Source organism: Pipistrellus kuhlii, unplaced genomic scaffold, assembly GCF_014108245.1.
Source record: "Pipistrellus kuhlii isolate mPipKuh1 unplaced genomic scaffold, mPipKuh1.p scaffold_m20_p_5, whole genome shotgun sequence".
Lineage (NCBI taxonomy): Eukaryota > Metazoa > Chordata > Mammalia > Chiroptera > Vespertilionidae > Pipistrellus > Pipistrellus kuhlii.
Window position 1 is genome coordinate 3497166 of NW_023425551.1, and position 12362 is coordinate 3509527.

Consider the following 12362-nt stretch of genomic DNA (forward strand, 5'->3'; position numbering starts at 1 on the left):
AATGTCTCATAGGTGAGACCTACGAAGTAAAATGATCATTGCAACAAAAATTATTTTTTTTACTTCTTGGAAAAAGTTTTTAAAATATTTTTTAAAATATTGTATAGCACTCTATGAAGCACATTCTTGCTCATTTAAGATCGTCCCATTAGATATAGACCTCTCCTGTTCCTCAGCAGTGAGAGAGATTAAAAAGCACCTATTTCTCCACAGAAATGTATGTCTATTTCTCCACAGCTTAATACTACTGGCACCTTAAACTGTTATATTTTTAAACTATTCCTTTGAAAAAATATTTTTAATACAATATCACAGTAAGAGAGTAATAATTTGTTGGTAGGGAATATAATACACCATTAAACTCAACAAAGGGTTATGGAAATGTGTCATAGAAAAATCTGAGTAATGTGAATATGTGCAAAATATTGACGGTCACATTCAATGTCTACACTTATAGGTGTGTAGACAGTGTTATTAGGGCGCAGCAAAAATCCTGAGGCCATAAAAACAATGAGACTAAACGAGATGCCTAAAACATACAGAAGTCTCACATCCAGTAGGTGCTGAGCAGAGATGTGAGCTCATATCTGTCATATTCCATGTGATTGGCACTATGCTTTTGCTACTCAGCGTATGATCCATGGGACGGCAGCATTGGCACCACCTGGGAGGGCAGGAGAATCTCAGGTATTATCTGAGACCTGCTGAATCACCATTTGCATTTTAACAAGATCCCCTGATGATTCGTGTGCATGTTAAATTCTGAAGAGCACTGTGCTATGCTTCAAGGCCTCTAATTACTACTGAAAGCCTTTGCACATTTCAAGGTCCTGTGCTGGGCACTGCTGAGACGTCCTGAAATTTGCAGTAAAACCCTGAGACCATAAAAACAAGCTCAAAATCAAGCTGCTGAAATTCACGGGAAGATTTGATTATGGTGCTCAGCACATATACATAGTCACATACCTTTACACAAATACACACACGCACACAGAGTCACACGCACCTTGGAGAGCTGGAGGGAAGGGGAGACAGAACGACAGAGAAGACCTGTTGGAAAATGTAACAGAAATATAGACATGAATGAATGCATTTGATTTATTAATTTTTACAGAATTAAGACATGCAGTTCCTTGTGATCAGCAGATCCACATGCAAACCACTTCCTGACAGTCTTTCATGAGACAGATGTGAGGCCACTATGCCATGAGAACAACAAATATTGTACAACCAATGGATGTCAATGCCTCACTCATTCCCGGATTACTAGTTGCCAGACTCTGTTATTAAAACTCCCCAAATACCGAAAGGCCTGCAGGCATCATTGACTCTGCGTCTGGAAAGAGCGCCCAGCGTCAGAGTATTAAATGTATTTATCACTTCAAAGTCATGGCTCTGCGATGTTTGCATGTTTTTAATAAAGCAACAGGCACTGCAGAGACCACGAGAAAAGTTTCTAGGAAGCATTAAGCCAGGCCCCGGGAACTCATACTGAAAAGCTACAATCATGGGAACGATTGGAGGCTGGAGCGGCTGCAGTGTGTTTCCTGCTGCAAATTTCTGGCTCTTCACGCTTTTATTTCCTTCTATTCCGTTTCTAAAATATTTCATTGTATAACTGAGATTTTAAAACATATTCTTATGTAATCCCTTGGGGGGATATATATATATATATATATATACACACACACACACACACACACACACACACACACACATATATATATATATATATATATGTATATATATATATAAAATGTATATATATATATAAAATAGTGCATTCATAATCATGACACCTGTGTATTCTGGTGTTTTGATAATGGCAGGCACTGGGCAGGAAGCCATTGTCAAGAGGGTTCACATTCAAGTCCTGGGAGGGGACTGGTGGAGGTGAAGCTGGCACTCAGGTGATGTAATTGAAACTGACTAGGTCATGGGTTTTGTGAGTCAGGGAGGACCTCTTGCAAAGAAGCTGGACTTTATGTTGTTTATAGTCTGATATAGCTTATTGCTTAACAGGGTGACCTGTTGGGATCAGCCTTCCTAGTTCCAGCTGTGAGACTCTGAGCAAGCCAGTTGACTTTTGGGTGACTTCTTTCTTTGTCTCCAGATGTTGAATTTGGTACTTAAAAAAAAATATTTCATGCCTCAACATTTTGAATATATAAAATATAATTACATTAACTCTATTTATATCTTGGCTAATCTAACATTTATCAGTTCTGAGTCAGTATTAGTTGATTGGCTTTTCTCCACATTATGGGTCATTTTCCCCATACTTTTTGATTTGGGGACTAGGCAGTTTAGATTTTACTCTGTTGGGCACTATGGATATTTGTGCTCTTATCAATATTCTTGAGCTTTGTTTTGGGATGCACTGAAGTTAATAGGACGTATATTGAATCTACTGGTTTTGTTTTTAGGTTTGTTAGATGAAACCAGATACCATTAGTCTAGGGCTACTTTGCTTCCCACTCCTGAGGTAAGACCATTTTCAGTACTTGATCCAATCCTATATAATAAAAGGCTAATATGCAAATCAGCCAAACAGAGAAACAACTGGTCGCTATGATCCTTTATGGTATGTACTCCACAGATAAAATATGATCTTTCTAAAGGGATATGGACCTAATTCTGCTTGAAAGTGATTCCATTTAAGAGGAATCACTGAGAGAAAATGGCAAATTCAGCAGATGATGACTGAGTAAGGCAAACTGCCGGAAGTCAAAAGCTTAGACAGAGTCTTCTCAAGGAGCACTGCCTATTCTAGGCACTGTGATCGGTAGGTGTGAAAATCGTCCTCAGGAGGAGTCAGCTGGAATTTGAGTATCTGTTGCCTGTTTAGTGCTTCAAAACCTACTTCAGATTTTTTATCTTTTCCTCTAACTCTCCCACATCTTCCACAACCCAGCTGTGGAGTTTTCTATAAATGGTATGAGGGGAAGGCAGTGAAGAAGGGAAAAGGGACCAAAACCGGTTTGGCTCAGTGGATGGAGCATCGGCGGCCTGAGGACTGAAAGGTCCCAGGTTCTATTCTGATCAAGGGCATGAACCCAGTAGGGGTGTGCAGGAGACAGCTAATCGATGTTTCTCTCTCATTGATGTTTCTAACTTTCTCTCCCTCTCTCTTCCTATCTGTAAAAAAATAAATTATATATACATATACATATACATATACATATACATATACATATACATATATATATATATATAGAGAGAGAGAGAGAGAGAAAGAGAGATAAATATACAGTATATAGATATATATAGATATATATATAGATATAGATATAGATATAGATATAGATATAGATATAGATATAGATATAGATATAGATATAGATATATATAGATACACACACACACACACACACACACACAGAATAGAAAAGGAAAGACACAGTTCCCACACAACTCAATCTTCATACCCTTCTGCTAGGATACCTTTCTTGAGGCAGTTCTGAGCTAGGGCAAATGAACCTTATGCTGAGTCTATGATCTTAGTTTATACCATAACACTTTTAAACTTCAGAATTATCAGGAAACATGTAAGAATTTACCTGAGATACCAGTCCAGGGAAGGAAAGAAGATTCCCACCAGGTGGTTTCAATGGGCCTGATGACAAATATTAAAGTCATTCCAGCTTGCGCCCGATGGGATCATAGAGTTCACTGGGTTGCTCAAGCTGGAACGAGTCTGCAGAAACTGAGCAAGCCAGCAGCCAGCCTCCAGCATGCAGCGGTGGGCAGGCAGTTAGCATGTGGCAGCAGGAACCTTCTAGTCTACCCTGAGCTGCATGGGGCATGGAGAGGGAGCAGAGTGCCAGGGCAAGTAGGAGGCTCCTGGTACCTGTGCGGGCAGGAATCTTTCAGGGCACCGCTCACTGTGCTGAGGACCACAGCAGGGTTCTCCTTGGCCAAGGCTGCCAAGTCACTGGGACCATGCCTCCTGGGAGCGTGGTCGGGGGATGGGGCAGGGAGCCATCAGATGACCTTCCACACACACTTCTGACCCACCGGGCAACTGCCCAAGCTGCAGGAGCTCCCGTTTTCCCTTGCATGCCCTTCCGGTGCCCTCTACTGAGAAAGGTAGTGCCGTGCTCACTGTGCAGGAGAGATTCCCAAAGAGATTCTGTCATCACAGCACAGAGTGAAAGATACATTGGGAGCCGAGGCAAACCATGGCACCTGGGACTCTAAAGGAGGGAAATGAACCAACACCAATAAATCCCCCAGAGTCTGGACATTGCTACGCATTCGTGTGTCCATGTGTTCCGGGAAGTAGGAAATGATCGGTGGCATCCAATCCACCGAGAAGATCAATGACATGAAGCATGGCTCTTGCTCATTTGCTTTGGCAAGTTGGCGGTGATTAGTTTTCCTGGCGAGATCAGTTCCGGTGGGGAGCAGCCAGATCGCAAAGCCTTCCTCTGTCTGCACCATCATGATGTTCACAGACATGAACAGACCACAGCTGAGGCCTTTATATTACTGCCATCACTCACTCCCCCGTTTGCTTTCATTTCACCGCAATGAAGATACTGGAGGAGAAAACGGGATGTTTGCTTAAATCTAGAGGAGCTAACTGTATTTCCAATTTTGTATAACAATAACATCAATATTGATTTCACAGTATGATATTTAAAACTTCTCCAGTATGTTCCATGTGTATGAAGATTTATCAACTTGTTTTGTTGCAAGAGTGAGAAATATATTTTAACCTAACCGTATGTAAAGTTTTTAAAACTAATTAAATATTTTGTTGTGTGTGATATTTTCAGTTTGTTTAAAAATGACATTGTTTTTGGATATTGTCTTTATTTATTTAAAACCTTCATTTTTGCAAGTATAATATTATATATGTCCTCCCCCCAAGCTGACCCCTTCTAGCCAGCCCCCACAGCCCGCACCAAGCCTTCACCACCCTGTGTCCATGGGTTATACATATATGCATGAAAGTTCTTTGGTTGATATTTTCCCACTCACCTATCCACCTTGCCTTCCCTCAGACATTTTTATTCATGCTGTCATTCTTAACCTCTTAATAGCGAAGGAAAAAACCCCCCACAGGTATTATAGAGGTGATAAAATGATTTTAATAGATTTATGAATCTAGATGCCAATGTTTTCAGCTCTTGATCTTCTATAAAATTAAATGTATCTTTTAAGACTAGATAAAAGACAAAGTTTCATCATGAAATGTGCTGAGACAGGGAAATGGCAGAAAGGCATTTACCCAGCAAAACCACAGATACTCCTTACCTGCTTTCACTGCTAATACAGTGAGGTGAGGAAGAAATACAGTTTCGTTGGCTTGAAAGCCTTCAGAGTGATTACAAAGCACATTAATCACTTGGGTGAGTGGTAGCTTGTTTCCTGCCTCTCAACCTGAAGCTGGTGAGCCAGCGAAGCACGTTCTGGTTGTTACAGAGGGATTTGGACATTTGTGCAGAGAAGATATAGAAAACCAACGGACCCTACCCCGTTTGGCTCAGTGGATAGAGTGTCGGCCTGTGGACTGAAGGGTCTCAGGTTCAATTCCAGTTAAGGGCACATGCCCAGGTTGAGGGCTCGATTCCTGGGAGGGGGCTTGCAGGAGGCAGCCAATCAATGATTTTCTCTCATCATTGATGTTTCTATCACTCGCTCCACCTCTCCCTTTCTGAAATAAATAAAAATATATTAAACTAAAAATATATAAGTAAATAAAATCAACAGTGGTATGGTAAAGATGATCTCTCCTTCCTTGAGTACTCGTAAAAATTTATTTAAAAAAAATGAAGACTTAAATAATTGCTAACAAACATGTTTCTCTAAGAGTGGCTGAAATAGTAACAAACTGCATTGTACCTGGAACTGTTCCCCTCACACTGAATTCAATAGTTTCAGATAGGCAAATTTCATAGAAAGACTTACTCTGTCATACTCAACTAACTTATCCAATCCTTAATCATTCTGTGGTTTAAAAACAAAAATTTGAATTTAATACTAAAGTGGTATAGACTTGGAAATGTTTTTACAAGTTTAATTGTCCCATTTCCCCAAAGCAAGGATAGAATAAATAGCTTTAAGATACTGTCTGGTCTAATACTTTTAAATAAGTCTTATTAACAGTATTGAAATTCTTTTATTTAACTAATTCCTGAATACCTACTGAAGAATTTTTTAAAAGATCTTATAAGAACTTATTTAAAATAATCTTTAAACATGATTATTTTTAAAAATCCACTAGAGAAAACAGAAAAGAACTTTCACTGATTGTTTTGAAAAAATAAATCCTTTCCCAAACAGAAGGGCATGTACAGAAAGATTAAAATAATGATTAGACCATAACGATGTTGTAATTTATGGTGGTGTTTGAATGGATGCCTTTATAACCATGGTCATTACAAAAGTAGTTATAATAATTATAAAAACATAAATTTTAATTTATAAAAATTTAGTCCCACGACTAAACTGCTTTTTTTTTTTAAAGGATGATTATGAAACTAAACTACTAAGCTAGAAGCAATATAAACCAAATTGTTTTTATTAAATTGTCTTTCTAGCTCATAATCGAATGGCAAATTACTAGTTTATTAGATCATTCCGTCGCAGTGCACAATTCACCGCTGACATGTGCTGCTTCTACTTCCTGAGCTTTGGAGCACGTTCATCGTCCAGCTGCATGGGCTTTGCTTTAAGATAAATTGATCTCCTAATCAAATCTCCTTTTTAAACAGTTTTCTCCTCAACTGACTTCATTTGACATCCTTTCTCAGTCTTCACTGACTGTTGGCATTTGATATCTGCAAGCAGAATATTGATTCATTTGAATTGCGATGTTGGAGGCTAACTGTGGGTACCCTAGGCCAATGGTTGGCAAACTCATTAGTCAACAGAGAGGCAAACCACGGCTAGCAAGCCACAGTTTGCCGACCACTGCTCTAGGCCACCAGAAAACAAACAACTGGGTTCTACTGCAAATCATGCGCACAGCATCACTGGTGCAACAATGACAACGCTGAAGCTGTCTGACTTCTGGCTCTCCATGAGAAGGCAGAGTTCTTTGGAAAAGACAGTAATGTTGGGAAAAGCAGAAGGCAGCAAAAAAGTGGAAGACAGGAGATGAAGTGGATTGACTCCATTGCAGAAGGCATAGGCAGGAGTCTACAGGAGCTGAGCAGGGCTGTGGACGCTACAGGACATGATGAAAGTCACTCACTCATGAGTTGCCAGGTATCTGAGTCAACACAACAGCATGGAAAACATATGGATAGAATATGACTAATAATGCCAATAATTATATTGGCACATTTTATTTTTTTCCTGTGGATAGTTAAATAAGGAGAAATTGTGATTCATTCTGTGTCCTTCTAATTAACAGTAGTTGAGTGGAGAGAGAGAAAAAGAATTCAAGTAGAGAGTGGCATAGTTTTAATCAATAAATATGTATTGGCTACATACTGTGTTCCATAATATATTGGTTCTAAAAATTTAATATTGGAAAGACTGACATGTACTGCCAACTACTGATGCAATTTATATGCTACATGATCTTGATTTACATTTGCTCTGCATATTATTATGTTAGAAATTCAATTTACTAAACTATTCAAAGTTAAAGAATTCCTGAAAAAAGTATTTGAATTTCAGAACACAAAATTGGCTTTTTAGTTTGGATAACCCTGAGTGTTCAAATGTTTACATTTGGAGTGGGAGAGATCTGGATCTCAGGCTCCTCATAAAATATAATAGAAGGAAAAAAATGTCTAAAGGCGAATGGGTAAACATTCTAAAGCAGTTTTCTCAAACTTGAGAAATGCAATAAAGTGTTTCACGTATAAAAGGATTCATCTGACTTTAGTGATAAGCAAAAGTATTATCTGTTATAGAAGTATGTACTTTCATAAAACTATCTATTAAAGTTAGCTGAATCACTGGCTTTTGGAGAGAGGTCTGTTAGGGGAATCTTTGAATCAGAGTTCAGAGGAGCTGCCTATAGGGGATTCTTATGGTCACATAAGCAAACTAGGCTTTCAAAGCATGTAGATCAGATGAAAACCTTAAGCGTAACACTAACCCTGGCAGTCACCAGGGTAACTGGGACCTTTATCTGCACAGCACAGATTTCATGGCCCTTATCTTGCTTGGCCAAGAGTCAAAAGCCAGACTTCCAGGCATCCCCTGAACTTGGGAGAAAGCCATTCTAGTCCAACCGCAGATAACTCTGTCTCCATATATTTTTAAATTATCCATGGCTATACTACTTTTTGTGGTGTATTAAGGTATCATTTTCTTTGACAGTATCCCTGATGCATTGATAAACACAAAAATGTGGAAATCTTGTGCGGTACTTAATTCTGTGGTAGCCAAAAGGATAGTCTCTCTTTTAAAATAGCTATCTGGGGGCAGCTGGGGAAAAAGGTCAATAGGGGGAAAAGGAGACTTATGTCATACTTTAAACTAAAGAATTTAAATTTTAAAATCATTTTCCAATAGCTTTCGATGAATGAATACGTTGACATTAACACACTGCTGTATTTATTTTGTTTAGATCTGTTTTTGACTGTAGAACCTTTTTTGCTGTCTTTCATCTCCCTACTCATTCTTTTCTTGCCTTATATACTAACATCACAATAGTTTACAGCAATTGACAGGTCTGATTCAATAACCAAACCAATATCCTCTCCCCTGGGAAACTGACCTTTAGTTTCACAACCAGCATTCCTTTTTTGCTTAGACCACATTCCATTTCACTTAGACCACATTCCTTTTGCTAAGACCGGTAACTTTCCCCTCTGGACTTGCCCAGGATCTGAACCTGCCCAGAGAATTCCCGGCTGAAAAAGCCTGCTTAGAATCCTTTACGATCTCTGACTCCCCATCCCTGGCGCCTGGCACCACTCTGAGACTCAGCCCATCTGGTTTCCAAATGAACTAATACATTTATAATTCTTTACAACTTTCAGCCGTGTGTGTACCTCCTTCAGTGACCCTAACAAAAGGTTAAGTACATTTAAAATTTTTTGTTTGTTTTCTAAATGCCTTTTATCAGGTTAAGAAAATTTCCTCAAATTTCTAGTGTTTATGCGAAATGAATGACAAATTTGTTGAACTGTATGTTATTTTTTTCTGCATAGATGAGAGATTTAGGTGGTTTTTCCTCTTTAATTTAGTAAGGTCATGAATTATGTTAAATTTTTAAAAATCAGGAAATGTTAATAAGGAAAATGCAAATAATCATTTGGATGATTTGTTATAGCCTATAGGCAGTTGTAGAAGGTACTACCTAATTGCTTTGGCTCACCTGGGAAATAAACAAGCCTCATAATTTTTAGATGTTTACCTGTTTATTGTTTGCTTCCGGTGCTTTTAAGTTCATTCCCTTTTAATAATTACTTTTTTCCTAGCCATGGCAAAGGAAGTGTCTCTCAATTATTTTAAAGTCAAGTTTAAATAAAAAACATAAACATTTATCATAGTTAACATTAATCATTTCTTATTAAAATTGTCTGATATTAAGAGGTTTATAACATAATAGTTTATTTACTTTGAAAAACCTTGAACACCTCATCGTCCTTCCTTTCTAGCAGTGCCTTGATTACAATTTACTTTTGTCAATTGGAAAAAGTTTCACTAAAAACAATTAGATTGCATATATTCAAACATAATTATTATACTTAATAATAATTATAGATAACAAATTAATTCATTGATTCCCAAGAGTGGAGCAGAATCGCTTGATTCTATTGTGATCAAGCTAGAAATAGTCTGGTGAATTAATTATTCAGGAGAAAATCTAAAAGTGTCAATGTGCATGAAGCTCAGGGGGAAACAAGATAACGGAGAAAATTAGGGTAGTTCTCAAGGGCATATCCATCCCAGTTTTTAGCTCGAGGGCTTGATTGACATTTAGTTACCTTTACCAATTTCATGAGAAAGATCTCTAAGTTACAGGGGAAATGGGACAAATATTAATTCGCAAAAGGTATTAAAATGCTAATCATGACAGTTGTAATTAAGCTTGCTGTGACAGAGGAGTAAGAAAAATGGCAATATGAAAGAACAGTGTGGAAGCTGAACTGTGCACATTAGTTAATGGGAAAAGCTATCATAGTTTTATCACCTGCAAGTGGATATCATATGATAACTTTGTGTGAAAATTTGCGTCTCTGATTTCAAATGAGTTTGAGCATCTCTTTATAGGTTTGTTCACCTCTAATGTTTTCTCTTCCTAGATTGCCCGATTTTCTATTGATTTGCTAACATTTTCTTAAGCATTTGCTGGAGTTCCCTGTATATCTAGAACGTAACTCTTCATCGGTTCTAGACATTGCCACTGTCTCCCAGTCTTCCATGGGGATTAACTTTGTCCATCGCATTCTTTATTGAATCAATATCTTTAATGTTGTATGCTCACATTCAGCAGCCCTTTACTTTATGTTTGTAATTTCTAAGTTTTGCTTTATAAGTCCTCTACTACTCCTAGGAGTTAATAGTACAATAGTCTCTTATATTTTCTATGCTGTACATTTTAAATCTTTTCACATTTAATTCTTTCACCTATCTTGAGTACAACTGTTTTGTTTTTTTACAACTTTTCATTGGTGTCATTTTACTTTATATATATATATATATATATATATATATATATATATATATATATATATAAAATGAATATGAATCAGTTCCCCAATTTTACACCCTAAGCTTTTCCAATTAATTTGTGATATTATATTTTTATTTATTGTGGGGTTGGATGTTCATACATGCTCACATGTACATAGTCGTCTAGTTTCCTTGTGTGTGTGTGTGTATTGTAATGATTACTTTATGCTTGTATTACCATGACTATCTAGAATGTTGTTACTCATGTTGTTACCAAGATAAGTTATCCCTTTTTCATTTGTTAAAATTTACTTAGCTACTCATGGAACTTTATTCTTTCATTTCACATTTTAGTATAGGTTTACTGAGTCTCTCAAAAACCAAAGAGCTGGCATTTTGATATATAGATGATAGAATTGCACCATTTTTTTTCTCAATTTGACCAGAGAGCATCTAGGAAACTTTTTTTAAAAAGATATATATATATATATATATATATATATATATATATATATATATATAATTGATTTTTTACAGAGAGGAAGAGAGAGGGACAAAGAGTTAGAAACATCGATGAGAAAAATTCATCAATCAGCTGCCTCTTGTACACCCCCCACTTTGGGGATGTGCCCACAACAAAGGTACATGCCCTTGACTGGAATCGAACCTGGGACCTTTCAGTCCACAGGCTAATGTTCTATCCACTAGCCAAACCGGTTTCGGCTGCATCTAGGAATCTTAAGGTCATTGTCCTTCATTCATCTCAGCAAAAGCTAAAAATTAAGAAGGAATTATCTAGGAAAGATCCACAGGCATGCCATTTAGTGTTCTCCTTAAATAATTATTTGTCATAAAACAGCAAAGGCCTCCTCCTTCCTCCCTTCCTTCTTTTCTTCTGTGTCCTAAGTTGTGCTATTAAGGACACTATCCCTCTAGACTCAGACAAGTAGAATTCCTACCTTAGATCCATACCTTTGAGGTCCTAGTATTTTGGAGTATCTCAGTTAAGATATGTTAATTCTCCCATTGATCCTTCAAGATTGTCCTGTTATAGGCTCATTTGAAATACCATCTCAGACAGGGACTCTGGGATTACAGGCCCTCACTTAAATCCTTGGCAGAGCTCTCTAAATCCCTACCCACATTTATAGAGAGGGTTGACAGCTCACCCCAAGGAGCTCGAGGACTTGTCCCCATGGAGCTGTTTTGGGGCCTCTTTACCAACCTTGGTTCCAAGAAGGCAGCTTCGGTCACTTTTGAAAACTGGTTTGATATCATTTCTTTTGAATGGGAGATTGGTCACCAGGATGCTGCTGACATACTCACATTGGACACTGGATAAATCTGGGTATCTGGGCACCCAGATTTCAGCCCACTGCCAATCTTTGGACCTGAGCCTCCTCTATGAGCCCATAAGTCAGCTCCTGTGCAGGTGAGCTTAGCTGTAGTGGTGCCTCCGTTCTACGGAAACTGGGGGCAAAGGGGTGATTTGTGGGTGGGGCTTCCATGTATCTCTGCCCAGTGTCCTGCTCATGGAAAGAAGGATGGAGGTTATTTTCTTCTGACCTCAAAAATCATTGTCTTAACTGCAAACTTTTATTACATATATATACTTGTAACAATTTCACTAATAAAAGTGGAGCTAAGGTTTCCTCCAAATTAAATGTCATTGCATTTAGAAAACATTCTTTTTTGTTGTTAATCCAAGGATAGGATATTTTTCCATTGATTTTTAGAGAGAGGGAAAGACAGAGAGAAACATCAATGTGAGA